This window comes from Microtus ochrogaster, chromosome 18 (genome assembly GCF_000317375.1).
Source record: "Microtus ochrogaster isolate Prairie Vole_2 chromosome 18, MicOch1.0, whole genome shotgun sequence".
Classification (NCBI taxonomy): Eukaryota; Metazoa; Chordata; class Mammalia; order Rodentia; family Cricetidae; genus Microtus; species Microtus ochrogaster.
In genome coordinates, this window is record NC_022020.1 from 65422646 (window position 1) to 65428604 (window position 5959).

The window sequence follows — 5959 nt, forward strand, 5'->3', positions numbered from 1 at the left end:
CCTCTCCCATCACTCCCCCCAGCTTCTCAATGCACAGCCATCATGAAGAAGCCTGTCCTAGCCTCCGAACCTTTTCCTTTCTATCTCTGTTGTCAACGCAAAAGCACAACCCTCACCCAGAAAGAGAGCTTATTCTGGAGCCAAAGACCATGGCCTGGAAATACTGGTTTAGGTTACCCCAAATTCCTTGTCTCCTTGTGGAAACAGCCTGACGAGGTTTTTAATTATTTTTTATTTTTGTTTTCAGGGAAGAGTGCAAATACAGTTCCCCACTACCATGCAGACAACTTTTCCTGCATTAGGAGAAAGCACAGGGGTGAGCAGATCTCAAGTGTAACAGATGAGCCTCACCGTGGGGGAAAAACATCTTCTTGACCATGGTATCTCGGCTGACAGGTAGGCAGTGGTAAATAGTTCACAGTGACAGAGCAAAGCCCCAAGTCAAAGCACTTTTCAAATGCATTCATGGAAACATCAGGAAAGCCCGTGACAGCGAAGTGGGAGGGAACTCTGCTAGAAGCCCCAGAAGCCAACAGCATTCTTGGTCCTCTGGTTGGTTGGAAACAAGCAGTCTCTTCCTACACTCCAAGGGACTTACAGGGGCTTACACGGTGGGGGTGAAGATGCCATGTAACACGGAAGAGGGCCATAAATGGTTATCAAGGAAACTGGAGATGACATGAAATGACCTGGTTTGGCCTGTGACGCCCCAGTCTCTAGAGAACATCAGGTTCTAGTCAGTTTCTCAGCCTTGAAGAGGGGTCGGAGGAAGGTGTGGTCCTCTTCAGGAGCCATCCTTCACACCACAGACCTTGTTCCCATGGAGACCATGGCCTCCACTGCTAAAAGCTCCTCAGCTAGGAGTGGACTAGGACCTCTGCAGAGAGCTATGGCAGGCCCAGAGGGAAGCAGAGTGCACAGCTGTCGAAAGCGTCCTCAATGGGGTAGGACACGGGAGAAACTGGAAAATAGGTGGCATCCCTTGAAGAGATCTCAAGAAAATTACCACCTTCACAACGAGGCTTGACAACCAATTCCTCCTCCTTCTGGGTCCAGGAAAGGCACCCCAGGTGTTAGTTACACATCTTTGAGTACTCTGCTTAAGCTCTCTTGCAGACTGCCTAGACCGTTCTTTGATTTGCCTCTGAATAAGGTGTCCTTGTCACTTTACAATCTGTGTGCATGTCACCAAGTCTCTGAATAAGTTGTCAAGAATCTAGAAACACTTGATTCCCCACAGCAAACCCAGTAACCCAGAGGCCTGCCAGAAAGAAATGGGTTCTAGCAAGTTCATGTTGCTACTTTGACCTCTCCAAAGTTCAGAGCCTTTGGTGTTCAGCCTGGCCTGAAACTCACCAAGTAGCCCATGATGGTCTCAAACATCTGCCCAAGTCTCCTGGATGCTAGCCTTACAGCTGTGTGCTACCAAGTCCGGCAGAGCTCAATATTTTTAGTAAAATGATCTATGCATAACTATGGACATCTCTACTTCTCCTCTTTCATCAGATTCCCCAGGCAATGGCGACAGATGGCCATCATAGGAAACACATTCTCAGTAAAACTTTACTGAAAGAATACCTAGAGTGCAAGGAGCAGAGACGAGAAGCAATGAGCCAGAGGACAGCCATGGGTATCAGCTCTTTGTCTCCCTTCTTTACCTTTTCTAGAGATCAGGAACACTCATAAGTAGCCAAGGGCCCTGCCATGTTTCTCAAGATAAGGAGAGACCAACAGTGAGTGCCAAGGACCCTGAAGTAAAGACATTAATGACCCAAGCAGTCAGGAAAGCAGAGATATTATATCACTCCTGGCTTTGTCGAGGCAAGTTTATACCTCCCTGCAAACCCTTCTGTAACTGACTTTCATCTGGATTATTGTCTTATTGTCTGCAAAACTGACTGGATGAGCTTCAGCAGGTAAGACGCAAGGGATTTCAGACCCAGAAAAATAATATTTGTACCAAGCAGCAAGGAACACTTAAATTGTAAAAGGAATCCATGAGACAGTCCCAATTATGAGAGCTAGCACAGCCAGGGGGTTGACACAGTCCATTTGCATTTTCATTTAGTTTTTCTTCATACAGTAATCAGGCAGGAATATGCCTTATGGGCATAAGGAAGAAATTTCAATGAATCAGGATATAATAAAAAATATGGATGCTCAACAGAGGCTGCTGTCAAATTAAAAATAAACCCAATAACATGAGGTGCTGCAGGGGAAGGCAATTCAGAAGCCTGTCGAGAGCACTCCAGTCTCGGCAGACCCTCTGCTGGCTTTGTGCCTTACACCACCACCAAATGACAATAACATGTTATTAGAGCAAAATTAGATGTTAAGTGCAGTTATCAAGAAGGGGAGACCGTAATAAAGTTATGTACTTGGGGCTCCTATTCTGAGAATTATATTTTTAGCCTGACAAATAAATCATAACGCTCTTGGGTGATTAAGCTGGAAAGAACCTAAAAAGTGACTTCCATATTTGTCTGTCAGCCGAGCCCTGAGAGGCCCTGTGGCCACCAGATTTCAGGCAGAGATTTGGTGGCAGGAAAAATGGAAAGCACCATGTCCCCAGAAAGGCTCTGCAGAAAGTTCTGGAAGAGATTTTCCCTCTCTTGCATCCAACACAGGCTCTTTGTATTGACAAGATCTGCATGTGAACCTCACTGTAAGACAGGTTTTTACTTTGTGAATGTGTGTGTGGTGTATATGGGATGTGCTGTGTGTGTGTGGTGTATGTAAGATGTGCTGTGTGTGTGTGTGTGTGTGTGTGTGTGTGTGTGTGTGGTGTATGTAAGATGTGCTGTGTGTGTGTGTGTGTGAGTACACGAGCAAAAGTGTGCGCGTGTGTGTGTGTGTGTGTACAGAGCAGAAAATACCCCTGGGTGTCATTCCTCCAGAGCCTCCCACTTGGTTTTCTTGAGTCAGGATCTTTCACCAACCTGAGCTAAGTTTATGCTGGTCAGCCAGCTCCAGAGAGATACATGAAGGCTTCTAAGGTGTCAAGGACTTGTCACCATGCCCTGTTTTTATAGTGGGTTCAGAGGATCAGTTCAGCCCTCTGCAGTTTTATGTGCTGAGCCTCTCACCAGCATTGAAGAGCAGGTATTTTTTGTTTGTTTTTGTTTGTTTTGTTTTTTTAAATCTTGTCTTTTGGAGGCCCTTAAACACAGAAAACATTTAAGGGACTTTTGCCCATGTCACAAAGAGACACAAAAAGAAATCCCATCAGATTTAACGTAGTGAATCCTATGTTGGAAGCTACTAAGTAATATCAACCTTTTCACGTTTTAGGAAATATGAGGCTGGAATATGACCGAGAGCATGTTCCATGATTCTCTTGCAAACAGACTTCCAAATGCCAAGGTTTCTCGCCTGGGAAGCAAGTTAACATCAAAGCAGGTACTGGTGGCTCCCCATCCAGAGTTAGTTGTTACATAGAAAGCAAAAATAATACACTCAGCCTCCACAAAAAAAGCCTCAACTCGAAATGCTGATGCTCGTAGACAGTAACTCAAAAGGATAGGAGCCAGGAGTACAGGGAGGGTTTATAACCATGCGCATCAGTTAAGTATGGCTGACCTATGTGGATACCCATCTCTAATAAAGGTTCATGGGGGACACTATAGTAAGTGTTGAGCTTCAATACAGAAATAGTGGGGTTTACCTCTGCACAGAGAACAGGGGGCACCGTGGGCAAGAGAACAATGGCAGTCAGCTACTAGGACATGCTGTGGGGAGGGGAGATCCTGGTACATAAAAAAAAAAAAAAACCTGAGTGATTGGCTGGTTGAGATGTCAAAGGGCAACTACTTAGAAGGAAGTGAGATAGAAAAAAAGAGAGGACCAAGTAGGTGCCCATGGCCTAGTAAGCAGGGCCTTAATCCACTACTCCTTGTAAAAGACACAAATATAGCTTCTGCATAAGAAACTGAGAGCATCAGGTCACGTGCTGTCTTAGGGTTTCTATTGCTGTGACGAAACGCTGTGACCTAAAAGCAAGTCAGGGAGGAAAGGACTTATTTAGCTTACACTTCCATATCATAGTCCATCACTGGAGTCAGAACAGGAGCTCAAGCAAGGCTGGAACCTGGAGGCAGGAACTAATAATGTAAAGGCCATGGAGGGATGCTGCTTACCGGCTTGTTTCCCCTTCCTTGCTCAGCCTGCCTGCTTTGTTTGCTTTGTTGTGCTTTGTTTTACGTCCAGACTGGGTTTCTCTGTGTGTATCCTTGGCTGTCCTGGAACTCATGCTATAGACCAGGTTGGTCTCAAACTCACATCCTCCTCTGCCTCCCAAGTACTGGGATTAAAGGTGTGTGCTACCACTGCCAGGCTCAGCCTACTTTCTTATAAAACCCAATACCAACAGCTCATGGATGGCACTACCTACCATGGGCTGGGCCCTCCCACATTGATCACTAATCAAGAAAAGGCCTTACAGCTGGGTCTCATGGAGGCATCTCCTCAACTTGGACTCCTTCCTTTCTGATGACTCTAGCTTGTTGTCGGGTTGACAAAAACCAGCTGGTACATGGTATAGGAGGTCCTTCTGTTTGTCTGTTGCTTTCATTGGTTAATTAATAAAGAAACTGCTTGGCCTGATAGGGCAGAACTTAGGTAGGTGGAGAAGACAGAACTGAATTCTGGGAGGAGGAAAGTGAGAGAGCCACCATGGAGATGCCAGGGCAGACATGCTAAATCTTTCCTGGTAAGCCACAACCTCATGGTGAACACAGATTAATAGAAATGGCTTAAATCAAGATGTGAGAGTTAGCCAATAAGAGGCTAGAGCTAATGGGCCAAGCAGTAATTTAATTAATATAGTTTCTGCGTGATTATTTCAGGTATAAGCTAGTCGGGCAGCCAGGACAAACAAAAGACCCGCTCTCTATACAACAGGTACACCTGCCAAATATTATGCAGCAATTTCTTCCAAGTCTGGAACATTCCATTTCGCAGGGAAGCTTGTTAAGGAAAGCAGAAACTCTTACATTTTTGGTTGTGAGCTTAGCTTTTAACAGTGTGTGGGAGGTGGGGGGACCATGACTATACATTGCATGAGAGTAGAAAAAAGAAAAATAAGTAAATAAATAGCTTCATATATTTAAAAAAGAAAGAAAGAAGAAACAAAGCAGCTTCAGGAAGTCCTTGAAACTGAAAAGTATTGCTAGGTTCCTCCCTTCCCAAAAGTATGTAAATCTATGTAAATAGGAAGGACCGCTGAGAGGAAACACGCAGCATGAAAGAAGCTGAGATGACCAGCTGCTGCCTTGAAGAGGATCAGATCTACTGAGCCCCCCAGGAAGGGCACCTGGGAAGGGCACTCTCCCACCTGCTGGACCATCTGCATCTGTGTACCAAGCTCCAGGTTCCCAGCCTTCCTGAGCTGTCATCCATGCTGGGGTGGTCTCGGTGATGCAGCTGTCTTCGAGTCAATTCTCTTTCTATAAGTCACCCAATGAAACTCATTGGTTCACCAAGTTGGCCTTGAGCGGTATCTGTGCTTGGGTCTGTCATCAGCTCCCTACCTGGGATAAACAGATGTCTGCTCACATCTCGGTCACACTGCAGTAGGGCAGTTTTCTTTCCTGTTGACACTTGCTAACCTCAGACACAGACCCATATGAAGAAATGTGTGGTAATACGTGTGGAGTTGTGCTTCTGAGCTTGCTTTCTGTTTCTCAAATGAATAGTCATGATCCCCTTCAGATGAGATCATTACCTATTAATTTGGAAAATGCATGACTGTACCAAGGGGCACTTAAAGATGATGTGTAATTACCCCCTGATCTTTTTAAAGTACGTATAATGGAGTTGGGAATGATGATTTAGTTGGTTACATGCTTGCTGCACAAGCGTGAGAGCTTGAGGTCAGATCCCCAGGACCCACAGAAAAAGCTGTGGCAGTGGGAGTGGCGGTGCATGTCTGTCATCTCATTGCTGGGGAAGCAGATGCAGT

General features: G+C 45.5%; 1 non-coding gene across 1 annotated transcript; it reads right to left on the reverse strand.

Moving 5' to 3' along the window:
• Positions 1-244: 244 nt before the first annotated feature.
• On the reverse strand, positions 245-404 carry LOC113457107. Its single transcript, XR_003377745.1, has one exon. It is a non-coding gene; the product is annotated as a U1 spliceosomal RNA (small nuclear RNA).
• Between the last annotated feature and the right edge of the window lie 5555 nt (positions 405-5959).